Source organism: Trichosurus vulpecula, chromosome 5 (assembly GCF_011100635.1).
Source record: "Trichosurus vulpecula isolate mTriVul1 chromosome 5, mTriVul1.pri, whole genome shotgun sequence".
Lineage (NCBI taxonomy): Eukaryota > Metazoa > Chordata > Mammalia > Diprotodontia > Phalangeridae > Trichosurus > Trichosurus vulpecula.
The window spans coordinates 137,561,908-137,588,135 of record NC_050577.1 but is presented as its reverse complement, the minus strand read 5'-3'; the positions used below and the strand labels follow the sequence as shown (position 1 = coordinate 137,588,135).

The following is a 26,228-nucleotide window of genomic DNA, read 5'->3' as shown; positions in this document are numbered from 1 at the left end:
TAAAATTTAGAGACCATTAAGAGATCAGAATCATGTGGGAAGAGGATGATGTAAATATTATTCCTGTTGTCCTTTTCCCTACTTTGGTTTTTTTTGGGGGTTTTAGTGAGACAGCAGAGGGTGAATTTACTCACTCTTACTCACCCTTTGAGGTTTTATTGAGACAATGGGGTGAGTTTTTTTTTCTATTCTTTTTTTTAAATTTAATTTATTTAATATATTTAGTTTTCAGCGTTGATTTTCACAAGAGTGTGAATTACAAATTTTCTCCCTATTTCTACCCTCCCCCCCACTCCAAGATGGCGTATATTCTGGTTGCCCTGTTCCCCAGTCAGCCCTCCCTTCTGTCACCCCACTCCCTTCCCATCCCCTTTTCCCTTCCTTTCTTGTAGGGCAAGATAAATTTCTATGCCCCATTGCTTGTGTATGTTATTTTCTAGTTGCATGCAAAACTTTTTTTTTAAATTTTGAACATCTGTTTTTAAACTTTGAGTTCCAACAGGGGGTGAGTTTTATTCAACTACAAAAAGCAGTTGTTTTATCTATGTATTAGTATGTGTATTAAATAAAAAGGAATTATTCATTATCAAGAGGTGGTATGGCATAGAGAGCTGGGCTGGAAATCAGAAAGGCCTGGGTACCAGTTCTACTTCTGACACAAAATGACTGAGTGACACTAGGTAAACCTCTTGTCCTCTCAGTGTTTTAGGCAGTTTTCTAAGACTACAAATTACAAAGAAGCTGCTGACCTGGATTGATAAAGGGAATTTCCTCATTTGGGAGTTCCTTGTAGTAATGATATTACTCTCTATTCTTAATTTAAAAAGTGGGAGAGGGATGAGAGTGAAATGATTAACAACAATAAAAATAACAGAAAAAAATTTGGAAAAAAACCCATTATACAGAAAAAAAAACCCAGGTATTAGATGGGGATATGGAAGCAAGCCAGTTATTTTTGTTATTTTTATAGTTAAAGTTAAACACTTTAAAAACAATGTACGTTTGTGGTTTTATGTAGAATTTTAAAATTTAAAATCTTTCTTATCAATGCTTATTAAGCATAGAATGAAATATTTTTAAAGTACTATATTAACTTGTATAATGAAATATTAGAATGATAGGTAAAGGAAAAAAGCCATCAATAAATTCTGTTGATGTAAAACTCACTGTTTAGTTACTTTTCAGTGTCATAGAACTATGGCACTGGAAAAAAACATTTTAGCTGGAAGAAACTGATTAAGAAAATAACATTTTCATATTATTTGGTAAATATTCTGTATGTATTCAGTACTCTTCATTGGGATACATGTTGTAATTAAGAATGCTAGATTTCTATTCCAACAACCAGAATTCTAATCATGTCAGTGTTACCTGTGTAACATTGGGCAGATCCCTTAACCGCCCTGGGCCTGTTTCCTATAATATAAAATGAGAGCATTTGACTAGATGAACCTCTTAGCTCCCTTCTCATTCTATAGCTATGATCCTATGACCATATAAGTCATCCTAATCCTTTATCTTGGTCCTGTAATATTTAGCAAGTGGCTCTTTCTTTTTAGTGATTATTTCTCCATTATTTTTAAACAGTTTAATAACTTTTGTTACATCTTGGTGTTTTTCTACAGTGGCCTGAAACTCAACTATCAGTTCACATGAAAATAAAAAACAGAAGCAGATATCAGACTGCTGGTATTTTGGTATTAAGTATGCTTTTAAAGTAATAATCTCTTATATTCTTTTCATGTGTATTATTGGATTTGCTCTTCAAAACAACCCTCTTACCACAGGGGTAGGCTAGGACAGATACTATTATCATTCACATTTTCTAGTTGAGGAAATTGAATTTGAGGTTAAGTGAACTTCTCCACACCAGATGAATAATAAGTAGCAGGGCGCAAGAAAGTGGAATCCACGTCTTCTAGTCTGAATTTCCAACCTCATTCTGCTTACCAGTTGCCTCCTCAACATTATTTTTTTTTCTATTTAGTAAGCCAGACTTTAATTATTCCAACTCTGATATAAAAATATTTATTTTGTGCATAGCTCCTTTTCTGCCAGAAGAGTTACAATTCTACTCTATCATTTTTTGCAACTTAAAAATGAATGAAATGAAAGTTGATTTTATTCACCTGAATGCACTGAAAAAAAATTTAAAAATAAAGAATGAAGTAGTTGGCTTGTTATTTAATGCTTATTTAATTCTCTTTGCTAATGTATCTACTATATGCCTAGCATTATTGTAGGTTCTAGGTGGGACAAAAATAACTACATATTGCAACATCATTGAACTCAAGGAGCTTACAGCCTTATGGATGAGATAAGTCTCCTAAACAGAATTTTAGTACCTCATGTAACATCCTGCACAGATACTCAATATTTTTTCAAATAGAATTGAAATTGAATTAAATCAAATATAAGATAGTGTCAGTATGCATGCCTTATGGTTTTAAATTGTGAAATACTACAGTCTTTGAGGAATCAATGTTGTGGATTAACTAAAGGTCAGTTGAGAGATGCATCATGGGTATGTAAGGGTTGAACAATATCATGATTGATGAATTTGGCATGTGAATGAAAAAAAGGACGTTGTTAGAGAGAGGACTGTGGAAATGGAGGTAGACTGGTTATGTGGGAAGGGCCACTTAAATGCCATTTGGAATTGTTCATAGGATTGGCATATTGGCTTTTAAAACCATCAGGATCGGGATCAATGAGGTCTTTTATTCAGTTTGTCTGCTCTGTTTAGGTGAATTTACCAGTACTTTTCTACAAACATAATTTATTCAATAAAAATTTGGTTAACTGAATAATGTCATTAATTGACATGATCCTGTCCTAGCTTTCAAGTCGCACTTTGTAAGTCCCATTTTATACAACTGATTCAACTTGCTTGCAAATTGTACATTATTATTTAACAGACGCATAATAATAACACATTATAATTATAATGACACATTTTGATCATGTTTTTTTAAGGATTGGAAGAACATTTCTCAAAACAAGCTCATGAGGTAAGATAAGTCTTCCTGACTCCAAGTCTGTTACTCTATCCACTGTACCACCTAGCTGCCCAAATAATTGTTATAGAACTAATAATTGTCAGCACTTGGATTAGAACCCATATCTTTCCAGACCCCAAATCTACTACTCTTTCTACTATACAGTGTTGCCTTTTTTTGAATGATCTGAATTCAGCAGTATTTGATTAATTTATGTGGTTGTTCAAATTGTTAGCTTGCAGAGTGGTTTGATCAGTCATGTGAGGCTAATTTTCTTTATTCAACAAGCAGAGTAGCATTCACTCTGGAGAATTTTTTAAACATGGCTTGATGTGGAAAGCATCTCTTTTGACTTCATAAAACTTTAACTGTTTGAAGAATCTATGATCTTGCCAATTTTGGTACTAATTCCAATGTTGCATAAGGTAGTTGGGTCAGAAATTTAGAGCCAAATGGAACCTCAGAGGTCATCTAGTCCAGTCCTCGCCGCACTCCATTTTTATAGATGGGGAAATGGTCACAGAGAGGTTAAATGACTTGCCCAAAGTCATACACTTAGTAAGAGGCAGTGGTGGTAATGGAAAGCAGTTCCTTTGATTCCAGCTGTAGGACTATACTTTGCCTTCTCATCCCTTCTACTCTTCTCCATGACCTCTTTTAATTTTTACATAGAACAGTCCACTCAACATAGTAAGGACATCGTCTTGATGTTATATGGATACCAGCGGAATGAATAGTCAGAACGTAAGGGCAATCCCAAGTATATGGGTGGAAATTCTTGTTCTATTTCTCATAAATAAACTTTATCCTGAGCTCAGACTTGTAGATCTTCTTTTAGGTGATCATTTTCCTTCAAAGAAACAAATATGTAACACTTCCAAAAATGTACATGAAGCTTAAAAGAAAACTGTACTATTTCTCCTCCTCTAATGAATTTCCTTTGTATTCAGAAGGAATTTTATATGTTTTGAGAGGAAGATACTTTTATTGTTGCTTGTTTCGTGGTAGAGGTTGTAGCAAAGTGAACTAATCATGGAGAGTCTGGTACCTGCAGAGAGAGGAAGCAGAATTGTAAAGAAATCAACCTTCCCTCCCTTCATTCACTATCCCCATTTGGAAGAGTGCTTTGTGCCATAATTTTAGAAATACAGAGTTTGATTAGTGTCTTATTAATGGAAACTGGTATCTTTGAATGTATAAGCATAGATGACAGGATTGTGGGATGAATGATCACCATTAATCAAGTTGCTTGAGAGAGTTAACTTCAGAATATAGCATGTGTAAATCAGCCTTGGACTAGGTTATCTGGGCAGTGGTCTGGTGATCTTCTAAAGCAGAGGGAGAATGCCCACTGGTTTTAGTGTAGCTAAAAATGCAACTGCCTTATGAATATAGATTTTTGAGAGCAGAAAATATTTTTGTTTCTAGATTTAAATGTGTTGGATGGTATTTTTAAGACTCATGGCTGTAGAGCCAGTCTGCCTAGCTAAAAAATGTAAAGTATATAAAGTTCATCATTCCTTCTTATACCTACCTACTCAGTATCTCCTGGTGTTTATCCTGTATTTTATTGTCTCCTAAACTTCATTCATGGAGGGTTCTGCATGTTGTGACTAGACTTCTCAAGAGAGGATTGTGAAATTAAAGTTATTTTCTCCCCTTATCAGAAATAAAACTATTCACGTTAAAAAAAAAAACACTCCCAGATTTCTCTGACTTCCTTTTATTTAAGGGATTGTTCATATGCCTAGTATCATTTTCTCTTGTACTGTCTTTTTTTTTTTTGAGTTCTAGCAACATTACCTGCAAAATATTCAGGTAGTTTGCAAAGGTCTGTTGTCATCCCTCCCTAAAGCCTTTGATGCTATTAAGTATCTCAGTGAAAAAGGTCTGATGAAGTAATTTGCTATGTAGATCTAGCAAAGTGACTGCTTCCCATTGATTACAGGGTGTTCCTAAAGTCTGGACACATATGCAAAAATACATATTTTTAAGAAATGAAATGAATGAAATTTTTATTTAATTGGAATATTAACAGATAGCATCTTCAATATTGTTTCCATCATTGTGATGCAAAAGTTGATGCACTTTGCAAGATTCACGTGAACTCAGTGCAGTAACTCCACATTTCTGTCAATTGCCTATGTGTCCAGATTTTAGGAGCATCTTGTATTTATATTTTATAGAGCTTCTTCAGAGCATGCTTCAGAATTCAAAGGAAGTAATCTTAGCCACTATTGAGAGTCAATAAGCAAGTGCTTGCTATGTCCTAGTCACTGTGGGAAGTGCTAGGGATACAAAGAAAGGGGAAATAGTAGTCTGTACACACAAGAAGTTCACATTCTAAGGAGGAGGAGATAGCATCTAAATAAACATATAAATAACTAAGTACATACAAGATATATAAAGGGTACATGGTATGTGTATGGGGGCTAAATCTTATAATGGGATACCCTTCCCATTTGCTACAAATCATGCTACAAAAGTGATTTATTATCTGTGATACTGATCCCATCTTTAGTTGCTTGTAATTCATATGACTCAACAGTACAAACTTTGTTTCCATCAAGATCATGGTATTTAAAAATTTTTTTTTTTTGCTCAGATACTTTTTTTGGTTGCATAATTTTACTGTTCTTTTCTCCCTGTGTAGAAGGGCATATAAACACAGTATCAATTGGGACAAAATGCAAAATTCTGTAGAACTTTTATTTGCCCCCCACCACATAGGTTTCAAGAACTCAGGGGTCATCTGTATGCCAAAATGAGGGATTAGAGTAAGAGTTGATTGGAGAAATGGTGGAATATATGAGTGTGTGTGTGTGTGTGTGTGTGTGTGTATACATACATATATATACACACATATATATATAGTATGAAATGTGTAACATGTTATATAATATAGCATAATATAATATACATGTGATGTGTTATATTGTAGTGTATTACATCATGTAATTTAATATATAACATGTAAAATGTATTATAGCAATGTAAAATAATATACATAATAAGTATAACATGATAGTACTTTTGGGGATTGTATGTTCTTTACAGGACATATTTAATTGCTTAGTTGAAACATATGATAACAAGAGTATTTAAGTAGAAGTCATAGAGACCAAGGGTCTGGCGCCTCCTCTCTGCCATGAACTGACTCTGTGACCTTGGGCAGGTCACACTTAAGCTCTAAGCTGTATGAGTTTTAGTTGTGTCTTCTGTAAAATGAGGAAATGAGGCTAAATATCCTTGTAAGGTAACATCCCTTCTTGATTACTGGACTTGGAATCAGGGATGCTGAGATTCAAAGCCTGACACACCGCATACCCTGACTGTGTGACCTAGGATTAGTCTTTAATTTCACTGTGCGTCAGACTCATTATCTATATAATGGAGATCATAATACCACTTACTCCCCAGAGTTATTTTAATGATAAATGAGATGTTTTTAAAGCACTTTGCAAACCTTAAAGTGCTATGTAAATTCTAGCTATTATTAATAGTAGTAATAATAATTAGTAATAGTAACATTGGTAATTAATAATAAAATAATCCTAACAACAGCCACAACAACCAAGCTTGATTCTGGAACAAAGATGAGAAAATGTACCTCCTTTACTTTTTTGCAGAAGTGGGATACTTTGGGTTAACAACATTGTATATATTGTCAAACTCAGCTGAGGAATTGTTTAGTTTTACCGAATTGCTTTTACTTTTTGTTTTCATCTTTTTTATTCTTTGTTACAATCAGTAAATTTGTTAGTTATGTGCCAAACAACGTGCTAAGAACTGGGGATACAAAGAAAGGCAAAAGACATTTCCTGTTCTCAGGTTCTACCTCTTGCTCCCATGGCTAACCTCTGAGTCCAAACAGAACAAGTACAAATTCTTTTCCACACCATTGCCCTTAGAAAACTTGACCACAGCTATCACTGTTTCCTCAAGACTTCTTTTCTCCCAGCTAAGCATCCTCAGTTCCTACAGTCAGTTTTCATAAGTCCAATCCATCTGCTTTCCTCTTTCCCTTTGCAAAAGCGACACCCAGAATTGAACACGAAAACCTTGTTTTAACCATTGTGAAATGCAGGGGGATTATCATTGTTCTGGTCTTGAACCCTTTTCCTTCTTGAAACTCAAGATCACAATCACTGTGAAGTTACATGATTGTCTTCAGTATCTTCGATTAGGAAGGAGATTATAATTCCTTGAATAATAGTTAGACTGGAGATAGGTTTTTCTGAATGGCTATTCATTTTCTATATGAGAATTTGTAAAGTATGAGTTTGAGGTGTTGGACCTGCCCCCTCTATGCCCCAATGGTTAATTATTCGTTAGAGAAAGATTAATATATCTTATAGAATCCCAAACATATTTTATATCTATATATCTATATATCTATATATATGTTTAGGATTCTTTTTATGATAGCTACCTCTGCAGGCCTACCTACAAGTTTAAAAGAAATTATTTTTAGATATATCACTGACTGCTTCCTATCTTGGCCCTATTTTCCCAAGTATTAATTCTCAATGACTGAACTGTTCTTTTTCTAGCTGGGCTTTTATTGTACATGCAGAATGTTTTTGATCAGATTGTATTTACATGACAGCCTGGAGCTGTGGCATTTTGTCAAGTACATAGCACACATTTAAAAATTTGTCTAAATATTTATTCACATGATGGATTACTGTGGCTCAGAACAGGCAGTTACAACCAATTGAGTAAATAAGTTAAGTTTTAAAAATTTTGGAATGGCTTTGAGGGGGTCATATTGATGTTTCATCTCAGTTGTCAGAAACCACCCTAGAAATTCTTTGCTTTCCCTTCTTACCCCTTACCCCCCACCCTGTATTTTTGTTCTTTAAAAGTTGAAAGAAAGGTAACAGAACCAAAAAAGGAAACCCAGCTACTTTTGTTCCTCCGTAGGTATGGCTCTCATTCCTTCCTCTCTCCCTAGCACTTATCACTTTCTTCTGCCACATAGAAAGTATTTCAATAAAAAGCATATAAAGTAAGAGGTTCAGGAATACAATCATTAATGCATAACTTAGGGAACAGGAAAATATATCATAACAAACTTCATTTTGTATCAGTTTGAATGGTTAATTAAAAATAATCTGTACCAATTTCTCATGTTTTTAAAACCATGCTAAGTCTTTGATTAAGAAGTATTTCTTGTTTGTTCCTAGTTGCAGTCTTGGATACTTATGCCCTTTAAATATATAAGACTAGTATTTAAGGTTATTGCAGAAGATACATTTTAAAACTTACATGCTCTAAGGTTAGTTTTTTTTTTCCACCATGTGACACCAGATTACCATTAATTTATAATTTAGTGGTTGAGTGCTATAAATTAACACATTTTAATCAATTCACCTGTTTTGCTTGGGGGAACTTTTTCGGCTTAAATCATTGGTAAGAAAAGTAAAGTTTATATTTTGATACATATTTATATCATAAGTATATCTAGACATAGATTTATGATTGTAACATCTTTTGACAAGCAAATTAGACTGTAGAAAGAGCATCCAACTTGGAGCTTGGGGCATATGGTGCTACCTTCTGCGAGCATAACTCTGAAACAAGTCACTGTATTCAGTAAGGGGTCATATTCAGACTCAGGTTCATTTTGTTTTTAGTGAACAGAAAACAATAGGAGTGCATTTTCATTAGAGAATTATCATTCAAATAAGAATTCTATACCCATCTACATTGAATTGTTTCAAGTTAGTTTTTTTAACCAAAAATAAAATTTCATTATTCCAATATATTTTAAGTTCCTCCAAAAAAACCCAAAACAAAACAACAAACAAACAAAACTAAAAATGTTAGTTTTTTGTGGTAGCAAACCAACAAAATAATTTCTATAATTATTTCAGCAATTAAAATGCAAAATAAAAATTATGAAAAGAAGCACCTGGCAATGTGAAAGAAGTACCTTAATCTTATGAAAAGAGTAATTCATTGTTCACTGTTTCAAAATTGCTGTAATGCTTTTTCCTTTGTCTAGATTTCTGAATGTTGAAATGATTTGCTTTATAACAATCATTAGAATAAACTAGTATAGCTTATTTAACTTTTTCTTAGGAGAGATGACAAAAAAATAAAGTTTCTCATATAGGATTGTTATTTATAATAACTCTAGTATGTATGCATGTTGGGATTTCAGCATATGGATGAAGATGTGGAAAGAATTAGTTCTAGGAGATCCTTCGACCAGCTTTTAATTCGTATTGTCATTTTGAACACACAGCAGGACAGATGGTACAGTAAGAGAGAGTTTTGACTGCCCATCAGAGCCCCAATACCTTTGGGACAGCTGTTGCTGATAAACCTCTTTTACATGCTTTAGGTCAAGAGTAGTCAAACCTGTTCCAACACCTGCTTTTGCATATGCAAATCGGTTATTTTGTCATTTCATTAAACAGGAAAAGGTAATGGTCTCTGGTGGTTGTAAATAAGTCTGGAACATAGCCTACATGGAATGAAATCCAGCAAAAAAGACAACAGTGATTTCTGTTGTGTAGTCATGGGATGTTGCTTCTGTTTGGGGGCTTTGTTTCTGGAAGACTGCCTGTAATTTGGAAGGAGGGTAGAGAGGCAAGTTTATGTTTGGAGGCAAGAAGAACAGGGAAGGTGTTTGCTGTCATTGACTGTAGGGTAGTTGTGAAGTTTGACATGCCCAGAAGCTAACGAATGCCATGTGGGGCTACCATACACTGCATACCTCAGTTTTCATCATCTGGTGAGCCTGCAGCATGATTTCCAGGCACTGGAGTCTACAACATGTCTACTTTGGTTTGGAGCTGATTGATCCACAGTACAGAACATGCTTGTGGGATCTTCACTTGCTATAGAAGGACATAAATGATTGAAATGCTTTCTTAAGGGAAAAAAAAAAGTATGATTTGTTTATAGACCTCACTGCTTATAGTGAAGAAATTGTCAAATAGCAGTGCAATTATACCTCAGATGGCAATCTGCTGAAAACTTTCATATTTCAGGTTTTATATTATTACCTACTATACATTTAATGTATTAGAAATCAAAGTGGATGCCTGTAATTAAGGGAAGGGGGAAAGAAAAACTCTTTTTCTTTTTATTGTAGTTTTCAAGTAGGGTAGTGGCATATAATGAAAATGGGACCTTAGGATTTGAAGGCTGACAGAAGATTTTACTCTGCACTGCCATAGATTGCCATGGGGTAGAAAAGAGACATAGTAGAATTGATGAACAATTGTTGGATGCTGTCATTTTAGATTAAGTTATTTCACTGTGAAGTTGTTGCTAATTTTTCTTTTAAAAATACTGTAAAATTCATATGATAAAAAAATTCTGGAAATCTGTTAATTGGGTTAATTATTTTAAAGTGTGGTTTTCTTGACAGTGACTTAATGGGACCAAAAGCAAAAAGATTTGTTTTGAAGGGGTGTGTGTGTGTGTGTGTGTGTGGAAATAAAGAATTCTCTCCTGACCTTTTAACCTTGTCAAATGATTTTTCCTGATCTTGACACTGCATTCTTTATTCCAAAGGTTGGAAGTTAACTCTTCAAGATACCAGACTTCATTTTTATTGGGATATTAATTCTGGTAGGTGCTAATCTCATCAAGATTTGCAGGCATTTTCTTTCATAGGCCATTCTGATTTGTAGCTTTTTTCTTTTCACAGCAGTATTAAATACCAAACCTTCTCTGATATGGAAGTTCATTAGAGATATGTCTTTGATGGCAGCCCTTTCAGGGCTTCAGTTTCAAATACCTTGATGTAAAGCTTAAGCAGCCATTGTGTTGTAAGCCCTCCTTGATGTGCCTTATTTAGATCTGCATAGTAAATCAAGGAAAGTAAATAACAAGGCAGCAGATGGAAGCATGGAGATAAGGCCAGTGAACAATTGTATTTGTATTTTGTTATGATGTTGACAGGAGCTAAAATTCACTAATCTAGTTCAACTGATCTGCATTTCAAAGAAATCTCATTTAGCAGCAACTTGAAGGTTTGTAGGATAAAGTTCTTTTATTGTAGCTTTTATTGCATTCTTTGCTAATTTATCTGGTCAAGATTTAGCCTAGCATCCTTAAAGAAGCAAGCCCGTTACCGGGAGTCTTAAATACTACCAAAGCATTAATGTCTAGACTATGAACCGAAGGTAATTACATATCCAGCAGTGAATAGGGTACATTTAGGAAATACTGTTGTTGAAACTGAATTGTCAGAGCTGTACAGATAAGGTAGTTTTTTTTTCCCTCCCTTGCCTGTTTGCTGTAAGATTTTTTTTCCCTTTGTATAGGAGTTAATATACAAGCAGCTAGCCAGAAATGATGGGGGAAATAAGTAGACCTTCTTTAAGTGTGAATCCATTCATTCATGTTGGTTAAAAATTATTAGTTCGAGTTCTTGATATCCTTATTTGACCTACTTCAGTTATTAAAATGTAGACTACTCAATAGCAAAAAAAAAGAGCTGGATATGAAATAGAAACTTTAGTATGCACAGTAGATATCAGTATGTTCTAATTACAGTTAGATATGTTTCAGAAGGTAAAGAACTTGCTTGGAAATTGAGTTAGATAAATGGCATTAATTTTTTAAAAATCTGCTTATGAAATTGTTTGATAGTGTTTACATGCCATTTAAAACTGACTGATAATGGCCTTAGGGTCTTAGGAAACTGAAAGTTAAAGTCTGGGTCACAGAGTTTTCCTCTGGGCTCCACTATCAACTCAGCATGAGACTCTGGATAAGTTAAAGCAGGAAGGCATGTGAGATTCCATCTCTCCATCTTTATTTTAAGGAGAATTTCTGCTAAACTATGCTGGGGACCATGGGTGAAAAGCACCCCCCCCTCCCCCCCCGTGCTCCCCAGGAAACATTGTTGTCCTTCGTAATTTAAAGCCGTAATTTAAAGATTCTTGTTTTCCTTTGATTCTGCATTATAATCAGCCAGTCAGTCAATACACGTTAAGCATCTACCATGTACCTGGTACTATGCAGGAGATAAAAATAAAAAGAACGGTGGAAAAAGATAGCCACTGCTCTAAAGGAGCTGACAATCTAATGGGGGAGGCAAAATCCAAACAAATATGTACAAATAAGCTATATACAAGGTAAATTGGAGGTAATGGGGGGAGGCACTAATAAGAGGGATCCTGTAGAATGTGGAATGTTAACTGGGACTTAGGAAACAGAGATGAGGGAGAGCATTCTAGGCATGAGTACACCCACTGGAGGCTGGAAATTGAGTGTCTTGTGCATGGGAGTGACAAGGAGTACAGAATTTGAGGATTGCAAAGTAGATATTGGGAAAGGAGGAAGGGGTAAAAATGTTGGAAGGGAGAAGGACAGGTTATGAAGGGCTTTGAATACCAAAGCGGATTTTATCTTTGATTCTGGAGGAAATAGGGAACCACTGGGATTTATTGAGTAGGGGATTAATATGACCAGCCCTGAGCTTTAGGAAGATCACTTTGACAACTGATTAGAGGGTAGTCTGGAATGGGGAGATTCTTGTGGCAGGCAAACCAGCAGGCTATTGCAGTTGTCCATGAGTGAGGTGAGGCGGGCTTGTACCATGGTGGTAGCAGTGTTAGAGGAGACTAAGGGGCATACTGAGAGATAGTAGGAAGACATAATTGACAGGCCTTCGCAACAGAATGGATATGGGATGGGAAGGGGGGAATTGTACTCTGTAGATATTTAAAGGATGAATTTATTTGGAAGTATGAGCAGCTTTCTGTTGTGTTTCTTTGTTTAGAGACTAGTGGACAAATATAGATTTGTCAACATAAGTGAGAAATACTTAAGTATGGAAAAATTATTTAAATCATATTTTTCTCTTCCTCTTGCATGTATATAGGGGACTTCTAGAGCAGAGTGTTATATACATTGTCATATATGGTCTCTACATAGGTTGATGTTACTCATTCTTTTTTGGGGGGGGTAACCAAAGAGTGTACATTGGAGGGGGGAGTATACTTCTCCCCCAGAAATATCTGTGATATAAGACAAAATCAATAAAAAGTATGTAAACCTCAAATATAGTAACAGAAATTTAAAAGATTGGTTTAAAATTGAAGAAAAATACTCAGCCTTCTTTCCTAGATTAACCAAACATTAAAAACACACCTGTGCTCATTTTCCTCCGGATTCAGATTTACTCTGTGCTCCACAGCTCTGCGCTTCTCAGCCCTGTCATGCCCTGGGACCTAAGAAATGTACCTGTTTGGAGCTCCCTGTGCTGCTGCTTCTATCTGTATGTACCAGCCCTAATGCCATTAGTTCAGCAGCTGTTTCCTGGCCTTGAGCTTCCCAGTTCCTTTTGTGAAACAATCATAGAAGAGGTGAGAAGGCAGGTTCTAGCCAACTTAAAGATAAGCAGATCATACATCAACTTTACAAAACATGTGTCTTTGTAAAAAATGTATAGCAGTCTATATAAACATAGCAGGAGTTGGAAACGCTAGGACATTTTATACTGATAAGGTAGGTGGTACAATGGATAGAACACCAGGCCTGGAGTCAGGAGGACCTGAGTTCAAATATGGCCCCAGACACTTACTAGCTTGTGACCCTGGGCAAGTCTCTTACCCCCATTGCTTTAGCTTCCTCATCTATAAAATGAGATGGAGAAAGAAACGGCAAACCGCTGCAGTATCTTTGCTGAGAAAATCTCCGGTGGGGTCACAAAGAGTTGGACATAACTGAAAGGACTGAACAACCACAACAGCAACGAAGATAGAAACCAGTGGCAAGGAGAACATAGTGAATAACATTTGTAATAGCTTATCTTTCAGAGGAGTATCAAGGATATGACTATGAAGATGAAAATAAGAAAAGGTTACACTATAAAGAGATTGGGGACAACCAAGTATGTGGACAAAGACATCATAACCTAAGAGTCTGTGAGTTGAAGATTCAATTTAGGATGAAATTAAAAGGATATATTTGAGAGATCCAACTTTGGAGATGGGAAGGAACCAAGCATCTGACCTAGCCCCATGAGCACCAGGTCTAAAGTCAGAGGGACTTACCTTTGAATCCTAGCTCTTCTGTTTGCTACCTTTGTGATGTGACCTTGGGCAAGCTAACTGCTCAAAATGGCTTCAGTTTCCTTTTCTGCTAAATGGCCTCAGTTTCCATCTCTGTAAAATGAGGGGATCGGTTGGACTAGAGGATCTCTGAGATTCCTTCTTATTCTAAATCTTGTGAACCTGGTAATGTTCAAGATATAGTATCAATAGTGCAAGACTGGACAAAGAAAAGATTAAGAAATGGATTCAGAAGCCGTTTCTATAAGTTCCATTTATAAACAAAAATGGAAAAAGATCTGTAGGGATTTCTTTAATAAACCTTTCTTCCATTAATGACAGTGAAGTCTCCCCTCCCCCACCCCATTTGGACTTTCACATCACAATCCCCCATGTTTTACGTGAGACTTGAATGAGCAGCTGGCCTAACCCTAATACACAGTGGATGTCTATGTTAGATGTGATGAAAGATGAGAGCATTGAGGAATTGATTCTCAATCTTAAAAGTGGGAAGATACCAAAGGATTATATTGGAATAAACCTTGGACTTTATTCCTTCTTTACCCCCCCCCCCAAAATAAAAGGACAGCCTGGAAAAAAACAATACTTACTCATATGCCTAATTTCTTATTTCTATAATTTTTTATGAGAATAATCTACACATACATAGGATGGGATGCCTGAAGAAAATTTCAAAGGAAAGAGGCAGACTTCTGTGAATGGCATCTTAAACAGGTAACCTATTTGTAATCTCTCAAATGACTAAAAGGTGTAAAAGTATACAATATTCTGCTGTGCTTATTATTGGTTGACTATAAAAATTATTTTGTGATAATAATTGACATTTATAGGTCATTGTAGGTTTAGGAAATATGTTGATATGTGTGCTATCCCATTTGATTTTTTTCTCTCAGGTCACCCTATGAGGCAAGTGGTGAAGCCAGTATTATTAATGTTTTTTATATGAGGAAACTGATGCTGAGATAAATTGTGACTTTACCTAGGGCCACACAGAAAATAAATGCAAGTAGGTAGTATTTGGAACTAGGTCTTCCTAAATTCACGTTTAGTGTTCTGTCCACTTTTCTGCCTCACTTGGCAACGCAACCAACTAAGCCAGATCATCTTGACAGCATATATGGGATGACACTGGAAAGAGAATGAGTAGAGGAAAAAAGGAGTGATCTGTGAAGGTTTTCGTAGCAAATTCTTCTTCGTTGATGACTATGAGAAATTGCACCAGAAAAAAAAATGTAAAGGATATTATTTGAGAATTTCATGACCAAAAATTAATGTGGTCCAGTCATGTAATTAAAAAAAAATCCTCTAAGTGGATAACCTAAGTGGACCATAGTTAATCACACAATGAGGATATTTAGTGGAAAGTCCCCAGTGCACTGGATGAAATCTCGGTGCAGGATTTATAGGAAAATACGAGCTAGTGTCACAAAGGCTAAAAAGGTATTTATCTGAACACTATTGCTTGTGATCTGTGCCATTTGAGAGAAAACCCATATAAATGAGATCACAGCTCCATTTACCTATCAAAGTGTTCTTGATAGATGTCACCATATCAAATACTTAAGATCTCCAAACTACATGGAATGAAAAGATTTCAAAATATAGAGACCTAGTGGAAGAAATTAAAACCATTTGGAAATGTCATCCCTGCTATCTTCTGTGGTACTGGAGTTGTCCTGAAGATGCTTTTAGTGAGTCTTCAGAAGATAAGCTAACATCCCAGGGCTCTCATTCAATTATAGAAGTATTCTTTTTATCCACCTACACAGTAGTCTGCAGAACATTAAATATAAAAGAGTAATAGTAGGGTATCCACTTGTCCTTAGATGATTTCTATCTGAACACATAAAAAAAGGGTGAGCAGAATAAGACAACATAATTTTAGAGAAACAAACAATAGCTAGCATTTATGGAGTTGCTTTATGATTTGCTTTGTGTGTTTTACCTATATTACCCCATTTGATCACTCAACTAGCTCTTAGACTGGAAATGATCTCTGAACTCCTGTTGTCTATTTCACTCATTTAGCAGTTATTGTATATTTCTCTCTTACTCCCCAATTCTGCATCTATGTATTTAGGCTGTTGTAATGTTAATTGAAAAAAAAAAAGACTTTTCTGACAGAAGCAGTATAAGATACGTGTACAGGAAACATCTTTGGAATCTCTTAGGCTGAAGTTCTATAATTTGAAATAAATTTTTCAGAAGAACATTAAGGTGTACTCATTCATAGCAAACCCAACTACTTGAAACAAATGTTACGTTTATGTGTGTATGCCCCATATTTATTTTCTTATAGATATAACCATACATGCAGTCATTCCTCAGCTTTCACTTGGGTAACATTCCTAGAAAATAGCATGAAAATATAAAATGTGAATGTTATTACATTGAACCTATGGGAAATTGGGGGTTAGGTTCCCAAGACCACCAAAAACTGTAATCTTTCTCTTGAGACTGCTGAAAATACACTTTTCTGCATACAGTTCTTTAGAACAAAACATTAATTCTGATAATATGCATTCTTCCTAACACAGTAACCATGAAATAACCTATAAAATGCAGGGAAGAGGAGAGGCAATGCCTGATAGGATTGGGAGGGGCAAGGGCTGGGATGTCAGAAGAAGCCTGAGGTGAAAAAGGGAAAGGGGCAACCTGCCATCTCTAATCTCCCTTTTGGCTCAGTGGTTGAATTGTTCCTGGATGAAAAGCACATGCCTCTGATGAGTCTTGGCCCCCACCTGATCTCAGAACTCCCACCCCTGTGGGCAGCTAGGGAGGATGTGAGAGTATGGGGGGGGGGGTGACCAGCTTATTTACCCACAAATTTAGCCACTTTTCCATTGTTTCAATTCTTTCATCTCACACTTGAGAGTTTACCACTTTCTGAAGGAGATTCACCCAACACTTTTAAGAATACTTTTCCTCCTTTTTGTGGATATAGGGAATCAAATTTGTTAACACCAAACACCAGCTGACAGCAACTGCAGATATTCTTGCGCAAAGTTTATGTAACACCTTTATTTTCTCAGTAATCCATATCATGGACTCTGCATGCTTGGGTTTAGAGCCAAAAGAACTTGCAGTATGCTTTGGGGGCATAATTGCAACACAAAACTTGAATTTTAAGGGCAAACAATGAAAATATTTTATTAATGTCCGGGAAGCTCTATGCTTTACAACAGTAGGGTGAACAAGCCCAGTGAAGCACCTAGTGGGATACCAGCCATCCCCCAAACTTGTGCACATCACATGCACCTCTCGTTTTTTTTTCTCTACTGGTCATAGCTGCTTGCTTTCCAAATCAAAAGTGAAAATGAGGTTCCTAATAAAATCCCATGAATGCTAGAAGTCCCAGTAGTTAAATGCGTGAATGTTGAAGATCAAATATAAACCAACATGAATGATGCAGCACTTCCTCAGTGTGTATTGGAGTATTGAGAAATGTGTCTAAACCTCAGACTGTGTCACACTTTGCTGGGGAGAGATCGCTGAAACTTTGTTGTAGGGCTTGTGCCTTACTTCCTGGGAAATTTGAAAGAAAATGAATCAGGAAAAGTACCAAGCATCACCTCTCTTTTCTGCTCTTCTTAGTCCGGCTTCTTGTTTCATTTGTGACTCAAGAGTACTGCCTACACATCTTATTTGTCTTTTTGCATTTCATTTTTTTTTTTTTACTTCAGCATTTTCTTGTTCTGCTAGTTATTGTATTAGTTTGTGTTCTCTCTCCAACTGGATTGTAAACTGTTTGAGGGCAGCCATTTCCTTATGGGTCTTAGACACTCTACTCCTCTTTCCTCATTAGCGTTTTCAGATTGTCTCTTTGCTGAAATCATTCACCAACCTCTCCTTTTTTCTCTTTTTCTTCCCTTAGATTGATGCTATTCTTCTATGCAGTTTATTCATCATCATAATGTCATTTACCTCCCTCCTGAACATTCTTATACTTTTAACATTGATTTTTAGCAAGTAGCTCATGGTCTTTCTCTCCACGGTTTACTCTTGCAGTAGTGTAAAGGATGGATTAAGTAGAAGTAAGAATATCATTAGGGAAACTTATTTTATAGTAGTCCAAGTGAGAAGTAGTGACAGCCTAAGTAAGGATAGTGGTAGTGAAAATGGAAAGGAGGTACCAAAGGTAAAACATATTTTGGAGGTGAAATTAACAATATTTCTCAACTTAATAAATGGGGGTGATTGTCAAAGGGAAGTTAAAAATGATGCCAAGATTTTGAAGACAGGTGACTGGGAAAATGATAGTGTCATCTATAGGCAAAAGGGAGTTGGAAGGATAGAAGGGCTCCAGGAAGATTTTATTTTTGAAGCTGTTCAGTTTGAGGGACCATTGCTGTCCTGGTGAAAATGTCTAGGAGGTAGTTGGTAATCCCTTGCTATTATGCTCAGAGGCTTCAATGGTCATTTTCTTTTTTTAAAAAATTGTATTTTATTTTTAATTTATGAAATCAAACAAGCATTTCCATAACATGGTAGAGTATTAAAAAGATGATTGCATGTGAAACTGCAAATATATCATGTACAATTTGCTATTCCTTTTAAATATATAATAAAATTTTCATGTGGATTTCTTTTGTTTTCCTTCCCCTCCCCCCCGACAGAGATGGCTACCATTAGACACATATAGGTATATGTATATGCTGTATCATTCTGTTTATCAGTTCTTTCTCTGATAATGTTTTAACTTCTTTTGGAGGGTGACTCTGGCTTAGTGGATATGAGTGGTTAGAGAGTGAATCTCAAGAGTCAAAAAGATCAGGAGTCACTTTCTGCCTCTGACACAAATGGCTATCTAAATCTGGAGCCCCTGTCCCTGGACCAGGTTACAAGGTCAGGTTTCACATCTTATGCAGCCACCCACCCTTCCATCTTGTCATCCATCTTGCTGCTCATTATGTAGTAAAGACAACATTTATTTGTTGTTTTAAGATTTGCAAAAGTACTTTATATCATCCCGTTTGATCCTTTTGACAGCCATGTGAGAAAGTGGCTATTACCATGCTCATTTTACGGTGAGGAAACTGATAGAGAGATTGTCTTACCCAGAGTCACATAGCTAGGAAGCATCTAGGACAAGATTTGAACTTCCATCTTCCTTAACTATATAGATAGTGCTCTAACCACCCAAGTCAGCTAGTGGCCTCATTATATTGAAATAGAAATAGATCTGCTTTTAACTAGACCACATTCTTGTCCAGCTGGGGAAGAAAACAACAGAGTGCTCATCTGATTTTTTTTGTTTTGTTTTATTGATGTTTTTTTTCTTTAAAAATAAGGAAATTCTCATTTCCAAATATATCCCTCTCCCAGACCCCCATCCAGATAGCTAATTTTAAATTATGGATGATTCTAAGAGTTAGTGAATGAATTGAAATGAAGTTGATTTCAGAATAGCCATTGAAAATATAGTTTAAGAAGTAGGACTAGAATCAGAAGATTGTTTTTTTTTAAATAAATAAGAATTAATGTTAATTGTTATTGTTTTAATTTCTACTGCCATGGTGCCCTTAGGAATTGGAGGTTGACTGGTGTTTTGTTTTTGATGCTGCTATTTGTTTGTTCTCAAGGTTATGCATATGCCTATATGCTATTTTTAAGGATATATAATTCTTATCGCCTCAATTAAAAATACTTTCTTTTTGAAATGGTAAATGAATTTACCTGATATCAAACAATTTAATCTCCACTTAGAGGAGGTTTAGTAAAATGTGGGATAGCTCGTGTTTCTTCCATAATGGTAATATCTCTTAATATTCTCACCCTCCCTTCAGATATTTATTTTATGCCTTGGTCTTATTGAGAAAAAGTCTCATTGATTTTTTGCTTTCACTGAATTAATCCTTGGCCTCTATGAAAGAGCTTCATATTAACTCGTGATTGTTGAGTATCTTTCACTGAATTTGAAATAAACTATTGTGAAACAGTAAAACAGTTCTTTCTTTTCAATGGACAGGCAATCTATATTAGTGATCAGTACTAGTAATAACACTTAAATCCTTACTTTGGACACACTAGATGGACAGACAATTACACTACATAATTTTGATCAGCCTTCTAGTCTGAGGGGAATATGAAGATCCATCTCCCTTATGTACTGCTTTACTAGTCATGCCTACATATAAATTCCTGAGGGATATACTTTTAGCCTGGATTTTTTCTTACAGCAAAATGTGTTCTTCCCTCCCCTTCATAATTTTCATTCTATCCTGATATCTAAGATGCAGTTATATAAGTATATATCAATAGTAAGTTCTCATTATTGTAGCAATTGCATGTAGGGTTGCTGAATTCCTTATCACAACGGATTCATATTCTTATCTATATGCAATGTGCATACCTTATCAAGCTATAGCTATAAAATATTTGAAATATTCCTTTGACATATCTGGTAAGTATGGATAGCATTAATTAGCATACGTTTTTCTATAAATGACATGTCAATCCATGACAACAAAAAGTGTTTGTTACTGATGTCAATCACTCATCTTCTGTCAGTTCAAAAGGTTTCCCTGAAGGAATGTACATTGATCTGCACTGACCCAAAATGTAGTGAAAAACATTTCTATATTCTGGAAATCAAAATGGAATTGTATTTGCTTTAACAGCTAAACAAAAACATGAATAGAGAATGTAAATGTTGACAACTTTGATTTACAAGGTTAAATTTGCTGTCAATTAAGACAGAATTAGGTGAGGTTTTGCAGTTTTGTAATCCTGAAATCTAATTCCATAATGAGTTCTTATGAACATTCTACCCGCCCCAGAGACTTTCTTTTTGAAATGATAGGATTCTGATGACTTCCCCAATTTTCTTCTTTCCCCCTGGCCTTTTTTTTTCCCCTTTAATTCTATCCCTTGCTCCTAAAATGTGACTGCTCCTCTACGTATATTGCTCTTCTCCCTCTGTTATCCTTATACTCTCTCCCTTTGCAGTATGGGTGGTAGATAGTGCAGTAGATAGAGGGCTGGAACTGAAGTCAGGAAGACTCATCTTCTTGAGTTCAAATCTGGCCTCACACACTTGTTAGCTATGTCACCCTGGGCAAGTCACTTGACTTCTTTCGATAACTACAGCCTCTCCCATAGACTAAATTATCACGTATCTTTAGATGCTCCTGAGATTTGCATATGTAGCCTCATATTCTGCTGATTACTGTTCTCATCATTTCCAGTTACCTATTAGACAACTTCCTCAGGATTCCATTGGTACCTCAAATTCAGTATGTCTCCCGATGAATTCATCATCTTGTTCCTCAGGCCTGTCTTTCTAAATTCACTTTCTTTTTTTGGTGGCCCTCTCATTGTCCTAATACCTTTCGTTAAAATCTTGGCATCATCTTTAACTTAACTTTGCCCTCTCTCCCCCATTCAGTTGAAAAATATTGCTCATTTTATCTCCAGTGTTTCTTACCTCTGACCTTTCTTTTCTACTGCTACTACCCTGGTTCAGGCAATCATCTCTTCTCATTTTGACTGTGATAAAAGTCACCCATATGCTCTTTTTCCCTTTACTTACTCTAGTCTACCCTTCGTACTGCTTCCAGAGGGATCTCTGTAATGTGTAGGTCCAACCACATAACTCTTCAAACTTTCTGTAACTCCCTATTGTCGGCTGAATAAAGTAAACATTGCTTATATTGGTATTCAAGGCCCTCTACAAAATGGTTCCGATTTACCTTTCCATTCTTTTCTCACACAACTCCCCTTCACTCATGCTTTAGTCAAGCCAAATAAGAGTACTCTATTCTCCAAACACATCCACTGCCTTTCTGCCTCTGTGACTTAGCTCATTATAATCCTATTCTTAAAATGCCCTCTTCTCACATTTTTGTCTGAATCCTTTGTACGGTGTCTTCCATAAGTCTTCCTCATTCTGTTCAACCCCAAGTGACCAGTATCTCCTAGAGTTGTTTATATATCTCTCAGTAACTTTCTTATGCATTGAAAATACTGATTTGCATTATAATTATTTGCATACATATCTTATCTGGTAGATTAGATTGTAAATATCTTGAAGGCAAGGACCACTGTCCTGTAGTATGTAAAGTACTTTAGGGAAGGGACTTTTTTTTTTTTTTTGGAGCTACCTTTTTTTAAAAAAAAAATATTTTAGACTCTAACACCAGAACACAAATACAGAATAGAGAAAAGAAACAAAAACGTATCATAAATTCAAATATTGAACTTAAATACAAAGAAAGGGGAAAAAAGCATGTGATATGCATAGCAGAACATGAAAGTATTCAAAATATGTACCAATAAATTTTCATTTTAAGAAAGCCTTTGTGATGTGTTCAGAGCTGTCCATCTTTGCTTACTTGTGTTAGAAACATACTCACATTGTCTAGGAATAAGCAAGACTTGTTGGGAAGTCAGGAACGTTTTAATTATAATTTACATTTATTCCCCCTGAATAAATGGGTACCTCCCCTGAACAGAGTACAGGAGAAAGTACAAAGAACTCAGATGGATGCCAGTCCTTTTATAGACCCTCACCGTAAATCTCCCGCCAGGCTCTTCATTGGCCAGATACAACCCCGTGACTGCCCTCCTCAAATGGTTCGTTTAAACATGTGTACAAGCCTCTGACCTTTCACCTGAATGACCTGAGGCCTGGTTTCTGCTAAAGCTGGGGTGGGGGAGGGGGGGAAGTACACCTTCAGTTCTGTGGAAACAAAACTCCTCCTCCCATTTCTTATACTTGTAAGTTTTCTTTTGTTCTCTGCTGTATACTTTTTTACTTTGTTCTCCCACCCCCCACCCCACCACAGAAGGCTACCATTAAGTGCAGATACTCTCTCTATAGCTATAGATATATACACACATATACATATAGACATATATAGACATATACTTTTGAAGGGACTCTTTTTTAAGGCAGCTCTCCCCATTCTTCTTTATTGAACTACTAGTCCCCATAGATGCCGTGCACACAGTAGGTATTTAATAAATGTATGTTGAATTAAATTTAATTGTTGGAGTATTTCATCTTAACATTCCCAATACCTAGTAGTATAGTAGTAGTAGTAGTAGGTAGTGAATGATTAATATAGATTTTTTAGAACTGAAGTACATTGAATTAAGTTAAACTGACTGATTGCAAGTAGTAGTACTTTCTTAGTTAAGAACTGAAAAGGGTTATTAGGCATAAGTTATTAACAAAGGTAGAAATTAATTGAAAAGATTCACATTGCACCTCTCTCTCATTGTTTTGGTTTTCATAGTCTGCTTTTCCCAGGTCTTAAACTAGTCTATTGTTTATTGCCTTCTATATTTATTTTCCCCTATAATTTCCACTTCAACATAATTTTTAAAACTCCAGTATGTAATTTTCAATTTCTGCAAGATAGCTGGCATTAAAAGTGTCAAAAAAGACTGTTTGCAAGAGTTGAGTATGTCCAAAAAGAACTGTAGTTTATTTCAATTTTTGGCTTAAAAATGCTTCCTGTTCAGTGTACTGGGTATTTGTCCATAGGGAGCTAGAGTGAGTTTTAAAGATAAGAAAAGTGTTGAACCTAGGTGTGGCCCATTAGAGGCCTTAGCCAGGAAGCATTCCCTCAATTACAGATAGCAACCATGAAAATGTAGGTATTTTGGACAAAAGTCTTGTATGCCAGAACTGATTCTCTTGTTAACAAATGAGTGCCCACATTTTTGTGGAGCAGATGATGATTCCCAAATGTACATGTGCTCTTGTGTAGGGTAGGCTTCTGTTAGATTTTGCAGAGGAGTTATAATAGTTAGAGAGTATTTCAGTGATAGAGCTGTAAAAAGCTTTCTGTATTGTGTCTCATGATCTGTCTAGTATACTTCATTTCCTAAAATTTCAGAGATTTGTACTTTTCTTAAAATTCTGATTTTATATATATGTATACATGTACATATTATATATATCCCATTTTTTGACTTAGACTTTTGCTAGGCATTTCTAATCAGTTTCATACTCTTGAAATAATAATTTTATTATTGTTTTAATTAAAAAACAGGTAAATCTTATTTTAGTATTTTATGATTTAAAAATATTTTTCTTTGTCTAAAAATATAACAGTCTATGTAAACATGGCAGGAGTTGGAAACTCTAGGTCATTTGTACTGATTAGGTAGGTTTAGTGGGCTTAGTCAAGAACACTTGAGTTCAGATGCAGCTTTAGATACTTACTAGCTGTGTATAAAAAACTTAATCTTTAATGACAGATATAAGCTCATTCGAACTCAGATTTGCCAGAATGTTTTAGGACTTTGGGAGCCTCTTATACTACAGGTTTTGCCTACTTGATAGGCCCCTTACTTAACAAAATCCATCCTCCTGCTCCCTTAATTCAGAACCAAAGCCCAGATGAAAATCTCTTTCCTCTTCTACCTTTCCTAGTATCTGAGTCCTACCTAGTTTCTATTTTCCTTTGCCTGTTTGTTCCATTGTATCTTATGGAATGTATACTCTGGTAAAAATATTTCTTTATTCTCTAACTCTTTCATGTTCCTTCCATTTTCTGGCATTATCAAAAAACTCAGTTTGTCTTTAACATATTACCCCACATTTCACAGAATGTTAGAGCTAGAAAGACCTTAGGAATGATCTTTTCTAATCTTCTTACTTAATAGATAGGGAAATGGAGGCGCATGACTTGCTTAAAGTCACAGAGCTAAGTAGTGATAAAGATATAGAACTTCCATCTTTGAACCCCAAACTTGACAGCTTTTCATTCAACACCAGACTCCCCTTGACACCTGGCTGTTTGTGCTCTCATGCACCACTGATTCATAGGGCCAAAAGGAGGAGTCTTCATCCTTCTTCCTGCCATATTCCTACCCTTGCTCTCTACCATTACTCATTGGCCTCTCTTCTCCTTAAACTCAGGCCATCTATTTCTAATCCAGATAATTTACCAACCGTCATCACATCCTTTCACCTTATCTTCCTTATTTGAGCATGTTGATTAATCTGGGTCTACCCAGTCCCCTCTCATTATCCATAGTGAATATAGCATTCATATTGGTGACCTTTCTAAGAACCTGACATCTCAATGTATCAACTTGCTTAACTTCCATGACCAATGCCTCTCATTTACCCAAAGGAGTATTTATACGTTCAACTTCAGCACCATTCCAAATTGATCTATCTCCAAGATGCAGTTCTGACCTTCTCTTCTCTGTTAACAGATTCCTCTCCTTCACTCCTCCAGTCATCTTACTTCTCCCCAACCTGCTCTTAAACCTTGTTTGTTCCCTTTTGCCTTTTAATTCCCTTATTATACCTCTAGTGAAGGATTTTTTCCATTTAAAAAAATTAATTTTTTTTGTTATGGACCCTTTGGCAGTCTGGTGAAGTCTGTGGAACCTTTCTTAGAATAATGTTTTTTTTTTTTTAAATCATAATTTAAGGAAATGCTAACTTTTAGATGTTATTAAATCCCCCCCATTCAAGTTCATGGACTCTTTGAGGGGTGTGGTGGGGGAGTGTCTCTGGATCCCAAGTTAATAACCCCCTGCTCAGGTGTATCATTTTCCCTCCAGCTTTGTTTCTTGACCTTCAAAGTCTTGACTATACAAGCAGTACTTTCTTGCCCTCAAATTCCTTGACCCGGCTTTTCTTTCCACTCTTTCTTGTCTTCTGGGTCTTTGCTGAAATAGCATTCACTGCTTCTACTATAGAGCATATGTAGTAGCAGCAGGAAGAAGTTAAAAACAAACAAATTCACTGTTAACTGGGTTCATGACAAGTCTTTTATTTGACCATAATCGGGCACTCACTGCTCTGCATCAGTACCCAACAAATGTTTATTCACTGATGGAAAATGATACTAAAAAGCCTTTCAATGAAGTTAAAGAAAAAGGCATAAATAATGTCATAATAATTGAAAATATATTCTCTTTTCTCCAGATTAAATAATAGAAATCCATTGACCCTTCATCCTGATCCATAAGAGAGGTAGTAGAAAAGCCTGAAGAAAAGAATATTGTAAGGGGAAAAAAAGAACAAGGCACCTATACCTCTGAAGAAGGAACTGAAGACGAGATCTCCTTGCATCTACTAATGTAAGTCATTTAAACTGCCTATTTCCTATTCCATAAGACTCTCAAATATGTTTTTGCTGCTAGAGAAGTATGGAAGAGAATGAAATTAAAGTTAGGAAAGCCTTGGAGGGGATTAAGAAGGTAAGACACTCAT

The 26,228-nt window shown here is 35.8% G+C and overlaps 1 protein-coding gene across 1 annotated transcript in view; it reads left to right on the top strand.

Moving 5' to 3' along the window:
- The window catches only part of FOXP2 (forkhead box P2), a 698,983-nt gene that overhangs the window by 74,413 nt on the left and 598,342 nt on the right, over nt 1-26,228 (top strand). Inside the window, exon 2 of the mRNA XM_036759264.1 lies at nt 25,941-26,095. The gene's annotated coding sequence lies outside the window, so the exon portion shown is untranslated. The remainder of the gene's footprint in view (nt 1-25,940; nt 26,096-26,228) is intronic.